The sequence below is a fragment of the Puma concolor genome, chromosome F2, assembly GCF_028749965.1.
Source record: "Puma concolor isolate L17-30 chromosome F2, mPumCon1.1.hap2, whole genome shotgun sequence".
Lineage (NCBI taxonomy): Eukaryota > Metazoa > Chordata > Mammalia > Carnivora > Felidae > Puma > Puma concolor.
The window spans coordinates 40,657,023-40,672,892 of NC_141684.1; the positions used below are offsets into that span (position 1 = coordinate 40,657,023).

General features: G+C 41.7%; 1 protein-coding gene and 1 long non-coding RNA gene across 3 annotated transcripts in view; one reads left to right on the top strand and one right to left on the bottom strand.

Annotated features, from left to right (window-relative positions):
* SDC2 (syndecan 2) overlaps positions 1 to 15,870 on the bottom strand; it is a 101,897-nt gene that overhangs the window by 43,447 nt on the left and 42,580 nt on the right. The window lies entirely within an intron of this gene.
* LOC147571977 (uncharacterized) lies at positions 1,632 to 6,296 on the top strand. The gene is made up of 2 exons (XR_015246673.1): positions 1,632 to 1,858; positions 6,007 to 6,296. It is a non-coding gene; the product is annotated as an uncharacterized LOC147571977 (long non-coding RNA).

Below are 15,870 nucleotides of genomic sequence, written 5' to 3' on the forward strand. Positions count from 1 at the left end.
CTCTACTGTGAACATGTCCCCTCTCCCAGTCACTAACACATCACTAAATTAACCTTGGCCTCTACAGGAGAACTATCCAAGTCCCCCACTGGGAAAGAGGGAATTTAGGTTAGCCTACAGCTAAGGAAAGAGAAATGGGGTAATTTAAGCACAAAAGCTCTGCTTGAAAACATCCCTAATTTTATTGTAGGTTTCACTAGAAGGAAGAATTGAAGGTGAGGATTACCAATTATATTTGTTTCAATAGAATCCCTGGTTCCAGTGGTTACACAAAATTTTGCTCTAATTATCTTATCAGTTAGAATGAGTATGTTAGGGCCGAGGAGCCTGCAGAAGAGGAGGAGGTGAGGACTGGATTCACCGTTATTCCAGTAATGCAGACCCTCTCCCTTTCACTCTGAAAACAAGGACTCCTTTTCTCAAACTTGCAGAGCTACTGACACCCACAGGGAGTGCCCTCCATGCCAGCCCCCTACCATCCAGGCTCCCCAGGCAGACCATCACCTTCAGAAACCCTGCCAAGGGCAAGCAAGGCAGCAGCCCCATTGGAGATGCCACCTCTGTCCGGTTGGTAATCTTTACATCACGAAAAGGCTGCGGCCCAGGCATGAACCCACATAAACACAGTCAACCAATCTTTGAGAAAGGACTAAAGGCAATATAATGGAGAAAAAAAGTAGTCTTTTTGACAAACGGTGCTGGAACAGCTGGACACCCACTTGCAAAAAAAACAAAAACTCCCAAAACAAAACACCAACAAAACAAGGCCAGATAGACTTTACACCCTTTATAAAAATTAACTCAAAATGGATCAAAGACCTAGGGGCACCTGAGTGGCTCAGTCAGTTAAATGCCTGACTCTGGATTTCAGTTCAGGTTATGATCTCAGAGTTCATGAGTTCAAGCCCCCCAAGTCGGGCTCTTAGCTGACAGTGTGGAGCCTGCTTGGGATTCTCTGTCTCCCTCTCTCTGTCCCTTCCCTGCTCACACCCTATCTCTCACTCTCAAAAATAAACAAACGTTAAAAAAAAAAATGGATCGGGGTGCCTACGTGCCTCAGTCGGTTAAGCTTCCAACTCTTGATTTTGGCTCAGGTCATGATCTCAAAGTCATGAGATCAAGTTCCACATCAGGCTCTGTGCTCGTTCTCTCTTTCTCTCAATAAATAAGTAAACTTTTTTTTTTTTTAATGGATCACAGACCTAAATGTAAAACACAAAACTATAAAACTCCTAGAAAATAACATTGGACAATATCTAAATGACCTTGGGTATGACAATGACATCTAATTTTTAATGTTATTTAAGCATAGTAGACACACAATTTATATCAGTTTTAGGTGTACAACATAGTGATTTGACACATCTATAATGTTATGCCATGCTCACCTCAAGTGTAGCTACTGTCTGTCACCATGCAATGCCATTACAAGATCACGGACGGTAGTCCCTATGCTGTGCTTTATTCCTGTGACTCAGTCATTCCACAACCGAAAGCTTCAGCCTCTCCCCTTCACCCATTTTGCCCAACCCTCCGTCCCCCTTCCTTCTGACAACCATCAGTTTGTTCTCTGTACTTATAGGTCTGATTCTGTTTTTTGTTTATTCATTTGTTTTGTTTTTTTTAGATTCCACACAAGTGAACTCATATGGTCTATGACGATGACTTTTTAGATACAACACTAAAAGCAGGATCCACTGCTTAGGAATAACTGATAAGATAGACTTCATTAAAATTAAAAACTTCTGCTCTGCAAAAGACACTGCCAGGAAAATAAGAAAACAAACCACATACTGAAAGAAAATATTTGCAGAAGACAGATCTGATAAAGGACTGTTCTCTCAAGGCTGTGCAGCATGTGGGATCTTCCTTCTTATTTGACAGGGGCCACCTGGCCACTCTTCGTTTGGCTTTCACCCCACCTTTTCTCCCTGTCCCAAACCTCTGAGATCTGTTCTTAGTTTGATCCTTTTACCACGGGTGCCCAAACAACTTCCCATAACAGTGCATTTCAAATTAAGGAAAGTAAGCAGGAAACCAGAACTGGTAAGGAAGAAATCTGCTTTGTAGACACGGTAAGAACTTCTCTATTAAATCTATTGAGAAGGGGCGCCTGGGTGGCTCAGTCAGTTGAGCATCGGACTTTGGCTCAGGTCATGATCTCACAGTTGGTCAGTTTGAGCCCCACATCAGGCTCTGTGCTGACAGCTCAGAGCATGAAGCCTGCTTCATTCAGATTCAAGGTCTCCCCCTCTCTCTGCCCTTCCCCTGCTTGTGCTCGGTCTCTCTGCCTCTCAAAAATGAATAAATGTTAAAAAAAAAAAAAAAAAAAAAACACTTAAAGAATCCATTGAGGGATGCTGCACCATCGGGCCATTTAACAGGTATGAGATAAACAGCAGTGTTATCGAGTGGCCTGTGAGTAACAGCCATCTGGAGAATCAACTCAATCAAGGCCATCCCACTCACCTTGTAAGTGAGGCTGTTGTGAATTCCCACTTCCCACTGGTCCTTTCGGAATGTGATGCTAGTTTATACAAGGGTTCTAAAATGTGCAGGCTGGAGGGGCATTACTTGCAATATGAAAGATACTCTGGTTGCTTATTCTTCCTCTTGCCAGCTCTTCCAGAGATTACTTCTCAATGTGAGATGTAGGTGCATTTCTGTGCCTAGATCAGTATCCACCTTGCTTGGCCAAACACATGTACGCTTTTACATGGATGTTACGAACTGGACAGTAAACACACTTCTGGCTGATGGCTGTGTTTTCCTGTCAATGTGCCGGACTGCTCGCTCCAGCTCTGAAGCATCATTTTATCTCTCTTTTAAAAGACCAAGGGCCCTTAACCTGGTAGGTAGGGAGTGTAGAGATGGTTTTAAGGGATCCACGAACCTCCTGATTTTTTAAAAATAAAATCAAGTGTGCGTGCATAGCTTTCATCAGATTCTCCAAGGGGCTTGTGATCCAAAAACAGTTTAAGTACTACCATCCTGGGTTATACCTGGAAACACAAATACGTCTTCCATCCTGAAAGTCAAACCCTGAAGTCACAGGAACAACAAAAAATCTACCCCGTCACATCCAAACATTTGTTATGCATTCTATTATGTCCCACCAACTATTTTAAAGGATTAATATTTGATACCCTTTAATAATTCAGTGGAACAATTAACTGTGGAGCAATTAACTCCTGTAGCACTTCACAAAACACACCCACATAAATATCCTTTAGTCTTCACCAATTGGAAAGTAGATATTATCCACATTTTAAAGAGATGCAAGCAGACTTCACAAAGTTAAGAAATTTTCTCAAGGTCACAGAACTAGTAAACTGGGGTTTGAACCTAGGTTGCCTGATGCCAAAGTCCGTGGTAACATTTGGTATACTGGTTAAAAAAAAAAAAAAAAAATCAAGTGGACTATAGAAACAGAAATTTTATTAGTGGTTGCCCAGAGCTAGAGGGGTGGGGGGAAAGGAGGTGAAAACTGCAGGGTGGGGTGTGGGGGGCAGCGACTGCTAATGGATACAGGGATTTGGGAGGGGTGGGGAAGGGAACTTTGATGGAAAAATTCTAGAATTAGACTGTGGTGATGGCTGCATAGCTCTGAATATATTAAAAACCACTGAGTTGTATACTTTTTGAATGGCGAGATTGTATGGTATGTGAATTATATCTCAAAGAGGCTGTTAAACCAACTGAAAATTGAGGGGGGGGAATGAATGATACTTTGTCATCTTTAAAGATCAAAATTAATACCAACTCAAAAACTCGCATCTGGTCCTATGTGAAGCTATAAAGGCTTCATATAAGTCCAGGTGCTTTGTTTCCCCAAGTATTTGATTCATTTCACACTGGAAAGTTTGGTAATAACTGGAAGAGAAAAGTTGGCTTAGTAATCCTGGACTAGAGCCAACGTGGTGAGAATTCAGCTGAAGAACTCTCGAGTTTCATCAATCTGCCTTCCTATAAAACAGGGATGATTGCACTGCTTATTTGCACTCTAACTTAGAGAAGTATGAACCATGGTTTCATTCTCCACTTCTCTCTTCAGAGATCTTCAATAGCCTCTTATTACTTATCTTATTAAATCCCAAACCCCCTCCCTGGCCCCATACTCCACCTCATTTCCCACCTTCTACCAACAACTCCACAAGGTGGTCACCCACGCTCACTGTCCACACTCAACTGCATCTCCAAGTGAACAGAGATTCTCCAGCAGTCCCTTCCTTTCTCCCGTCTAGCTGTCAAAATCCTAGATCCCTTAAGCCCCACCTCAGATTTCCCCTCCTCCTTGGCCATTCAGCCTTGACTCCCCTCTCCTGTCATCATATCCCACCTGGTCCCCACTGGCTCTTGTGTCAAATGATGCAACCTTGTTTCCACGGTTATTCCTTGGGGAGACCCCACATAGCAGTTACCCCCAGACTGAGCATGAAGTAGATAACTTTAGCCATTAGACTACCATGAGGAGATTTAACTCCGCAGTTCCAAGAAGTCATGGAGAAACAGTCTAAAAAATAAACCAGTTCCTCCACTAGCAATTCATAAAATACTCTGGACGTTGCCTTTATATGGGACTTTGAAGATAATGAATGCACTGATTTCAGAGTTTTCCACTGAAGTGCTTGACTAATTTATATCACTTAGTTATTCACACAGTAAGAAGTTTCATTAGATTTGTGGAAAGGCTTCAAAAAATGGGTATTTGGTTTACATGGACTTATCCCATTGAAAAATTACATTCAGTCATTCAGTCACTAAATATTTCAGAGCACCCACTAAGTGTCAGGAACGTTCGTCAACAAACCCTAAGCCCATCTCAGGAGATAAAATCCAAAAATCCTTTGTCATGTTTACTTTGAAAAGAACTCTTCCACACACGTCAAGGGTGTAGGTGAAGACCACGGCCAACACAAGCATTCACAGAGGCAACAATACCTACCCACTGGAGGCCCGTCAGTTGTCTGCCACAAGACCATCAGCCATCTCTTTAGCCTAAGCATTGTTCCTACTTACCCAACTCTTGAGCTGGAATTGCAGATTCCCTTCTCCCTTCCCAAGAACCAGGGCCAATCTAGTTATTTTCCTCTCAACCCCATCTCCACCCACCAGAAAAGCAGCATGTCTGAACCCTAGCAAACCATTTCTAAATGACACACAGCTCTACCCTACACTTATAATCTCTTCAACCGCCAAAAACAGAATGGTCCCTTCTCTCAGACGGGTTTCATGCAATTAGAACTGCTCTAACTACTCATGCATACCAATTACGGGCTTTATTTACAAAGTACACTGAGTGTAGAAAAAGTTTAGACATGCCCTGACATCTATCCTCAGGATCAGTTTAATGTACTTGTATTCTTCCTGTACTTATGTATCTTCTTAAAAAAAAAAAAAAAAAAATCCAGCCTGGCATTTCAGGACCTTCCTACTACACAACACAGGTATCATGTTCTTGGGTTTGGGGCAAGTATCAAACAGATAAAAATACCATGCTGCAAGAAACAGCACCGTTCTTCTATGAAGACACCAACTGACCAGACACATGGCAAAACTGATACTAAAATAATCCTAAAATTGCTTAAAAGTGTGTGTGCACGGGGGTGGGGGGGATTGCATAACCAAACAGGAAGGAGCATTTTTCTTTTAAACATAATAAAATGTCTTACCACAGCTGGTTTATATATAGTTAACTTCTCAAATCAGCCCCAAAGAAGAGAACGTAATGGCGAGAAATCGGAAATAACATTACAAAAATAACCCACATCATAAGCTTTCTAGTTCAAGTAGGATGTCCACGCATGTCACCTAATCACATTTGAATATATGTGTATGACAGTCTGAGAATTCACTCCAAACAAACTATATTTTAACAAGCAAGCCCAGGAGGAAGTTGAGAGGTCTAGCTTTTACTAGGTTTGACGATTTATTGTAGCTCAACCTGGAAATATACTATTCTTAGACCAAGAGAAAATTTATACTATCTCAAACCTTTCTTTGCAGCAAAGAAGTATGCAGATTTGTACGGATGCCTCAACTTGTAGGTCAATAAAGGGAGTTTGAAAGATGAACAAAGGAAGGTGACTGGTGCAGAAAATGCTATTAAATCTGAAGAGTAAGTTTTGTCCAGAGTAACTGAGAAGTGGCCTCATTCTTGAAAATTTCTAAGACCGGAAAGCATTATACACCAAAGAGAACTTTAACTCTAGCCCACTTTATTAAACTCCACCAGTGACACACATTCACGTTTCAACGTTTATGCAGCTGCCCTAAATAAATACTAATATTTGTTATCTGTGTGCTTTTACCTGGGGGCTTCCAGTAACTAATTAAATCATCCTCGTTGCTCTGTAAACATGAAGCAATGCTCAGATGGAGAACCAAGAGCCACAGCACTTCACGCCCTGTCCCCCACTTAATAAATATCGGTTAAGTGATTGGTATTAGGACTAAGCAAAATAAAGGAGTTCTACTTTGGTCAAATCTGAGTGTTCTACCAGTTCCTCTTAATGGACATTAACGGAAGCTCACAGGCTCCCCATTATTCTAATGGCTTAAGAAAGGAGACAAAGTCTCTATCATTCATTCATCGGTCCATTCATCCAGACACGTGAGCCCTCTTATGTGCCAAGCACCGTGCCAGGGTTGAGAACAGAATAGGAGTGCACTGTAGATTTTTAAAACTAGAGTTTTGTTTTCCCCATGCTTCTGCATCCCTACAAATAGGATGTCGGTACCCTGGCTCAGGCGTCCAGTGAAGAGTGTGATGAGGCTGGTCCCTGCCACAAGTTCTCCTTCTTGCATTCCACTCTGACCCAGTGACATCCAAATGCACCAGTGAAATCTCCTCAAGCCTTTGCTTGTACGCTCCATCCTGAGTCCAATGAAGGCGCTTGCCCAGGGGACCTCATTCTCTCCAGCTCCCCACCTGCTTGGCTGAGCTTGCTTCCTGGGCACTCACATGGCCCTTTGCATGGCACGTCTTGCCACCCCTTTCTAGGACCTGTGAGTGTAACAACTCCTTTAATTGCATCTGTGTCTCCGAGTAGAATTTCTGTAGTCACGTTGGAATGAATTCCATTTACAACACAGGGTGCAAAACTGGACAAAGTCCCCATGCTTCTCAAGCTTGCTCTAATCAGGGAGGCAACCAAATGCCAGAAAAATAGCCCATAGAGGTAACTGCTTTCATGGAGAGAGGAGCGGAGTTAAGACCATGCAGAGTGGGGGTGGGGGGCTGGAGGGTTGGTCAAAAAAACATTTGCAGAGGCCTGAAGGACAACCAGCCTTCAGTGGGGGAGGAAGGAAAGGGAGAAGGACGAGCAAGGAGAGAGAAGAGAGCTACAGGTAGACAGCCACTTATGCAAACCACCCTTTGCCCCCTTCCCCCGCCCCACTGGAGGAAGTGGAATCTGCAGGAGAAGCTCAGGAAAGCTGTCAGGCTGCCGCTGGCTACTGAATGGCGCGAGGGCAGGGTACACATGGGGTGGGGAGACAGGGACCAGTAGTGCCTTGAGGATATGTCTTTATCTTAGCATTAAAAAGAGGAAAATCAAAACCACAGAGCTTTGCAGGGCACATTAGAAAATGGACTGGATTCCAAATCAACCCAAGGCCCAAGTTTCAGTTCAAAAACAGGCTGGTGGCATTCAACCTGGCCTCTGTCCCATTCAGACTGTCAGCTGAAGACACGAACACCCATATCCGAGCACCCCTGTGAGGAATGAACTAGGTAAAAGTATGTGAAACTGCTTTGTAAAGTATCTGGAAAATTAACAGCATTGTAAGATTAAAGATTATTTTTAATTAAGGGCTGGAACATAAACCACGATCTGCACAAAGTCTACTTTTTTCCTTTTAATTAGGAAACATGTGCCCAAAGATGATATCATTTTAAGAGTAATGCTCTCATATTTGTGCTTCAATGAAGGGAATGATATTCACAGAACTCGAGACTTTAATAAAGTTTGGATTTTAATCTGCATGATGACCCTTTACAAATGGAGGGCAGGCTGCTCAGATACTCCTATATATTATATTTCAATACACCAGAATCTTGTATCTTAAATAATCACCACGTAAAGCTCCTTAGGAAAAATATCCTGGGTAAAAATCCAGAATTGTGGGTAATCAATCAATTACCTCCTTATATAGAGAGCTTGGAGCCAAACCAGACAGATTATGAATCTTTATATAAAATTAAACGCAAATAAGTTGAAAATACAAGTAGCTCTCATGGTCTGAAGGCAATATTCTAAAGTAGAGCAATAAAGCATAAAGAGAAGAATAGATTTGTGACTCTTTATGATGGACAAATGGCTGTATTATCTACTCTGTTATTGGTGTGTGCAGTTCTTGCCTCCAAAAAAATACCAGGGGAAAAAAAAAAGAGGAAGGTGCTTTAAAACTGATGTTGGTATAAGTGTAGCTTATCTCTACAACTTCCTACTACCCTTATCTCTTCTGAAAAGGAAGTTACTAAAGCAATCAAACTTGGCAAGAGTAATGACTCAAAACACAAACAAAAAACAAAAACAAAAGCAAGAACTAGGCAACTTATATATTAAAACATATACCTTCCAGTCATTTATAGTTACAATTGCTGGAGGTCTCTTCAATTTAAAAAAATTTTTTAATTTTTTTAAATTTTAAAAATTTTAAAATTTTAAAAATCAAAATAACCAAACCGTATGCAATTTTATAAAAATGCATTCTCCTATACAACCTATATGGATATATATACTTATAGATTACTTATATCAAAATCAAATGCCTGTGATATTTTCTGAAATTCATCCCGGTTTATACGGCTTGAGTCTATTTTCAAAGGATGCCTCACAAAACACATTTTTCTCCCAAATATTCATCAAATGAAACTTATGTTTTTTGGCAAATTCCCCCCTCAGTGTAAAAGCATTTTATAAAATCAGGCTGTCAGATGTCTGCATCATTTTAAAATCTGAAACTTGTAGTTTATACAACCCCCCCAAGATGAGAACTGGTTTCTCTTCATCAGTCTGATTATAAAAATAGCTAATCAAGAATTCCTGAAATACCTACAATTCCTTTTCATTCAATACCAGAAAACTCTTATAAGCTTAATGACTAGAGAAGCATTACTCCGTAACAAAGGCAAGATGCTTCAAGACTCCACAGGAATTTCATCATTCCAATTCTCTGAACACGGCAGGGAGGGGATACCATGCTCTATGAAAAGTTAACCAAATATACTAAACACCTGTAAAGTGTCTCTTCTAAAGAACCACAGAACCAAGAAAAAAAAAAAATGGAGAGGTTCAAAAACAGTAGAACACTATTTTTAATCCCATTAGAATTCAGTGACAAAAACCTAAAACCTCCTTTGTCCTTTTCAGTCTTGAATGAAGAGGAAGACAGTCTGTAAGTGGAACTACTAGAAAAGTCTGTTCAAGAAAAACTTACGACTTGACAATGATACTGGATCAGAATAAACAGACACGGCGCACACCAAACGGATTGAATGAATCAATCAATTTTTTAAAAAGGCAAAGCACAAACTGATTTTATGTCAGAAGACTGACTTGATAGGATTCCTTCCTTGGAGACGTTGGATAGAATTCAAACAAATGTACAGTAACAACAAAGCACCATTTACTTCTCTCTCAATTTCAAAACCCACACTTGCCAAGATCAATAATGTGGAATATAATTCAAGAACTTTAATATATCAAAACAAAAGAGGGAAAGAAGTTTCTCGGGGCTTCTGGATAGAATATAATCCCAAAACGGAGCTCAGAGTAAAAACAAGCCAGAGTTACATATTAGATACTAGATTCTGTATCTCATTCCTCATTTCACCTAGAGCCTCAAACATTAACTGGAACAGGGTCTGGCTAAAGCAGGGGTTTGGGCCACACCTAGCGGGAGAAGCAAGCCAAAAGTACATACCAATGTGGCCCAGCTTCTTTGATTTTGATATAAACGGTCCAGATGCTGAAGTAGGTAATTTGTTACTTTCCCCCAAACCAAAAGACATCCAAGCCTTCCAGGGAGGCAGCAAGAACTGGCATCTCTTCCCACCAATCAAGTCCTGACTCATGGGGCATATATCCTGCACCCTAAGAATGAACACAGGCTGATCTTGTTCAAGAAAAAGGAAAGAGGAAAAGAAGATTTGAAGGAAGATGAAGATATCTGAGAACATCTATTCCAAGAAAAAGGAAATGGTCGCAAGAGGGCTTGGCATCCGAGCTCACAGCATTGGATTCAGAGGGCAAGAAGAGAAAGTCCCAGAGCACTGGGGTCTGCCAAATGCCCTGTGTAAATCACATCTTTTTCCTTGGCAGCTCTCCTCCGAAGATTCAGAAATGACCTTCCTATCTCATAAATGATCAAATTCAATCACCTGAAAAGCCCATCAGAATCCAAAATTAAGCACCCTGAAACTAGCCTACACTTGCTAATGAGAAGTACAGTAGGTAAAGGGCCAGACTTTGGAGCCCTCTTTAGATGGGTTAATTTCTGGTTCCACCAGACCTGGGCGAGTTACTTAACCACTCTGTGTCTCTCTGGTTAATTCACCTACAAACTGGGGCTAAAATAGTATACCTGCCTTCTAAGATGGCCAGGAGGACTCCATGAACTAACAAACACAGATTGCTTAGAATAGCAGTTTGGCACAAAGTAAGCAATACATCGTGTTAGTTATTAGTAATTACTTACTGAGGAAATGGTCTGTTTTAAACTGTTTTATACTGTCCCATGAAGAAGAGATGGGTTTAATTAGGAAAATTATAACCACGGGCAGATTTGCTCGCTTAATCTCAATTAGTGGGTGAGATGTGAATTTCTGGGGGCTTATAGAAAGAAGGTGATGCAGCCCAGAGCAAGGGGATGACAGGGCTCTTCTGCATCTACACCACCTACCTAGGCTAGGAATAGGCCAAAGAAATGCCCCCTGGGAGAAGGGCCTGAATGAAGTAGAAGCTCCCCACAGACAGTTAGCCACCGTTCCAGCAGCCCTGCTCGTCAACAGGACTTGGGTGAGCATGGTAATCCCCGGCTGAGCAAGTTCCAAGTCTTCCTCAACAGGGACTTGTGAGCTGTGTACACCTGGGGGCCTTATCAGACACAGGATCATGGACACTGTGGGTAGGAACCAAGAGCTGACTTGTCAAACCAGGACTAGAAAAAAGATCAGGACACCCATCAACAGGAAGCAACGGGACTCTTCTCACCCATCAGTGAAAGCTACACACGAGGCTTCTGGGGGCTCTAGAGACTGAAGAGGAATAATCACAGAGGGCACTAGATGGTCACGATTGGCCAGTTTAAGAATCACTGCGGCATACTTCAATCGAACATTTTTTATTTTCTAATAAAACGTGCCTAGAAAAGGGAGGTCAGGGGCCTTGTTTCAGGCTGTCTTACTAAATGATTTCCCCAGGACCTGTGTGTTGGGTGGGAATCAGCCCAAGTCAACAGACATGTGATACACACGTAAAGGAGGAGTATTGAAACTCCTTTTTCATGAGCATTTTTGACACAAGTGCTGTGTCAGTAACGATGAACTGTCAGCCATTAAACTTTCGTTGTCAGTGGAATTTCTCTCTCTCTGGGAATGATGGTCAGCATCCTCCATACATCAACTGTTTGAATTAAACTATCTTCTATCCAAAATCCTAGACTCAGACTGGGTCAGCCATCCAATCTTCCATTTTATTTCAACTTTTACATCATACGGCATACTTACTCATCAATATTGGTCTTTGCCAAACTTTTTAGGTTCCCATTTTCATATAAACAGAGAGGTCCCCACACTGTGCTGCCTGTATCTGAAAGTACCACACTGGGGAGACCCAGAAAGCCCGAGTGTAAGTTTCAAACCTAAAAGAGAAAACCATGTCCAAAGGGGAACCGGATTTCAAAACTGATGAATTTGAAAAGTTATTCTATCTATTTTCACCTGAAAGGATAGTATACGTGTCACTACATTTACAAAGGTTTCTAGGCTCTGGTTCCACATAAAGAAATAGATCTTGTTTTTAACAATGCTCATTAAATTTCGAGAAATCAAATTCAATGGTAAACACTTCTTGAATCCCTACACAAAGGCATTTCAGGGTGTGCAGACATGTGACTGATTGTTCCAGCTCTCAGGAGAGAGACTGACAGGATTTTTAAAGCTCTATTTTCCTTGACGGGAGGCACAAAGATCAGCCCAAGAAGATCCTCTAAACAAGAAGAAACAAAGGGCCAATAATAAACATCCCCCCAAATTACTGGCTTCAAAGACCTAGTAGGTGAAGAACAACTGGTTCTATCTGCCAGCTATAGTAGTTATATACCTATAATTGGTTCTATTTCATACCTAGACCTGGTTCTGCATACCAGCTATATTAAGCTAGATTAGTGCTTCTCAGTGTTCCTGTTACTAGGAAGGAACTTCCTCTCTCTCAGTAGCTGATAGGCCACTCATTTCTCTAAAAGCTGCTCAGTTCCTGGCAGCTGCTGGACAGTTCTGCGAGATCAAGGCTTCAGTCCCATATTCAGAGTTAACAGGTACGATTTTTGTTATTCACATCAACCTCTCCCATATCCTGCAAGACACCCTCAAAGTCCGAGTCTTCAGAGCTTCTCAGGGGGCTTGTAATTCAAGAATAGGAAACACAGGCAAACCTAAGGGAAAAAAGGTTGTGTCTGTTCTTCCCCCAACTTCCCCCCCCCCCATCACACACACACACACCCCTATGTCAAGTCCTCTGGTTGGAGGAGGGTGAGCAATGCAAAGAAAGAAAATAGGGGGAAAGTTTGGAAATTCCCGAAATTGTTCGTAAAGAACACATTTTCCTAAAATTTGCTTAAGAAACTGAGTGTCTCGATTTCAGTATCAGGGTGTTCTGTTAAACACTCAGTTTTTAGATTCATATACTTGGACTACCAAAGAAATGTTTCTGACAGATGTAATTAGCTATATGTGAGATAAAAGATACATAGGCACATTTGATTTCTATTTGCCAGAACGGTGATAAGAGAATATTTTATACAAACACAATCTGCTGCAAAAACTCATTAAATAGAATGCTTGCTTCACATGTGCACTGTTTTCTAGGACATTCTAGGAAGTTATGTCTCCCACGCAGAGTTGGGGTCAGAGCTCTTTTACTGCCACGGTCCTACTTACCAACCAAAATGGACATCAAGACTGTGAAGTGCGCAGCCTTCAAAGTCTGCAAATTCCTTGTTTTGTGTTCACTGCAAAGCAGATTCTCAATGTTAAAACTGGCAGTCTATTAAAGAGAAGGCTCAGACCAGGAATTTCATTCATCCATTTCTAGTCCTAGCTACTTCCAGTAGGTCTTTAATATTCAGGAATATCCCTGCCACTTCAAGAACTAAAAAAGGAAGCCCTAACATGAGGGGCTAAAACAGAGGTTAAAGCAGGTGGAAGGTGACACCAGGCTCACTCCAGTCTGAAGACTGCCTTGAGGTGAGAAGAATTCCCTCTGTCAGGATGAATCACATCAGAAATCTGCAACAAAAAGCACTTGGGACTCTTGGAACTTTCTTCCTCCTTTACCTTTCATGTTTGGGAAAACACAAATACTTCATATCTCAACTATCTTCATTACCACTATTAGTAACATCTATAAAAGCTGCATTAAAACTTTGCATAGAAATTCAAACCAGGACCCACACCAAATCCACTCAGATATTAAGAAAAGAAGGCATCTTTTAAGCCCAGATGCCACACTTTTACGTAACAGTCACCCTGATATCCTGAATCAGCAGGCAAGAACCATACCCTACCCAGATACATCTGACACAGTTTATCACCATCTGCAAGTCTTTTTTTTTAAATTTTTTTTTTTTTCAACGTTTATTTTTGGGACAGAGAGAGACAGAGCATGAACGGGCGAGGGGCAGAGAGAGAGGGAGACACAGAATCGGAAACAGGCTCCAGGCTCCGAGCCACTGGCCCAGAGCCTGACGCGGGGCTCGAACTCACGGACCGCGAGATCGTGGCCTGGCTGAAGTCGGACGCTTAACCGACTGCGCCATCCAGGCGCCCCCCATCTGCAAGTCTTAAGAAGAGCCCAGATTGGCTGCAGGACTGATTAGCATGGTGAGGCAAATGAATCCAGACCCTGTTGTCCGGGCTGACACCTAACAATTGCTGTTGGATTCTTCCATAAATAGCACAGTGGAGAGCGTTGGCGGGGAGGTGGTCCCCAAGTGTATGGGTGAGCTTGAGTCATCATTAGGCATTCTAGATCCATACTGACTGACTCACACTGTGTAAGTGACTGTAGAAGTCTTTTAGAGGTAAGCTAATGAACCAGATTTTTACATGTCTAACCAAGGCATAAGATGCCAGTAGACCTCTACTGCCACTGAAACATGGTCAAATCAAACTTTTAAGACACAATAATAAATTGAAAATAGCCTGCATTTTCCCCTCAACTCAGATATGAGACCATTCAATCTGACACAAAAAGGTCTTGCAAATCAAAAGGCCATTTCGAAATGGCCCATTTTCATTCTGCACTGTGGCTTTTTAAAAATGGTCACACCCAGTATAGCAGCCTACAGGCTGTGTGGAAAGTGCCAGTTCAGGAAAAGCGTTGCTCTTTGTGATGGTTACCATCATCAGCAGAGGGAATTCTCAGCAGTATACTTTGCTGGGCCCATTAATCAATATATGGAAATTCAAACAAAAGGCTTGTTTAGTCCTTCTTCCCAAAAGCGCTTCTTAATTCCACAAAGGAATCAGAAGGAAGAAGAGACTCTAGGATGGTTAGAGGGCTAACCATTCCAACGAATCTTTAATGAAACACTTGAGAAATCCATTCACACGTAGCTCTGTTTCACACACCAGCTTTTTTCCTCAGCTCCAAACTTGATAGTAATAACCGGTAATTCGCCTCCTTGCTGTTAAAATAGCCCTTTCTTTGTACTTCGGCAGAGACCACCGAAATTGCTCCATGAGGAACAGAAAAATTCATCACACATTCTACAGAAAGCTCCCTGTTCCTTTCTTCCTCTGATTTATTATTAATGATGGCATGCCCACCCACACAAAAACAAATGGAAGGGCTTCTGTAGGTAAATCTAGGGCTCCACTATCGCTCCATCCAACAGACTTGAGTCTTCTTTGTTCTTCTGGCTAATCTTTTCCACTACAGGAATTGGTTTTAGATATTTATTTATTTATTTATTTATTTATTTATTTATTTATTTATTTATTTAATTTATTTATTTATTTTATTTAAAAAAATTTTTTTTCAACGTTTATTTATTTTGGGGACAGAGAGAGACAGAGCATGAACGGGGGAGGGGCAGAGAGAGAGGGAGACACAGAATCGGAAACAGGCTCCAGGCTCTGAGCCATCAGCCCAGAGCCCGAGGCGGGGCTCGAACTCACGGACCGCGAGATCGTGACCTGGCTGAAGTCGGACGCTTAACCGACTGCACCACCCAGGCGCACCTAGGTTTTAGATTTTTAAAAAGAGACAGGAGAGAGAAAGCAAGCCAACCCATCAGCTAAATATTAAATCATCTTACCCAAGATCCCAGTAAGGGCTCCTTTGAGATTGTGACCAAGACTATAGACCCTCTCCCCAGAAAATGTGTGTCCACACAAAACACTGCAGTTTCTGGGAGTTGATATGTGAAGTCCCTGGGGCCATTCAGGGTTCATGGATTCCAAGTCAAACCCCAAGACTCTACCAGTCTTTGACTGGGCTATTTTGGATGACTATGTGGAACCTCCTAGAGGGGTAGATTAAAAAGGCTAATTTACTAAAAAATTTCAACAGATTATTTAAATGGAAATTTTCTCTACAATCTCTTAGCGGTTTAATGAAGAGGAAACTCCTTTTAAAGCTG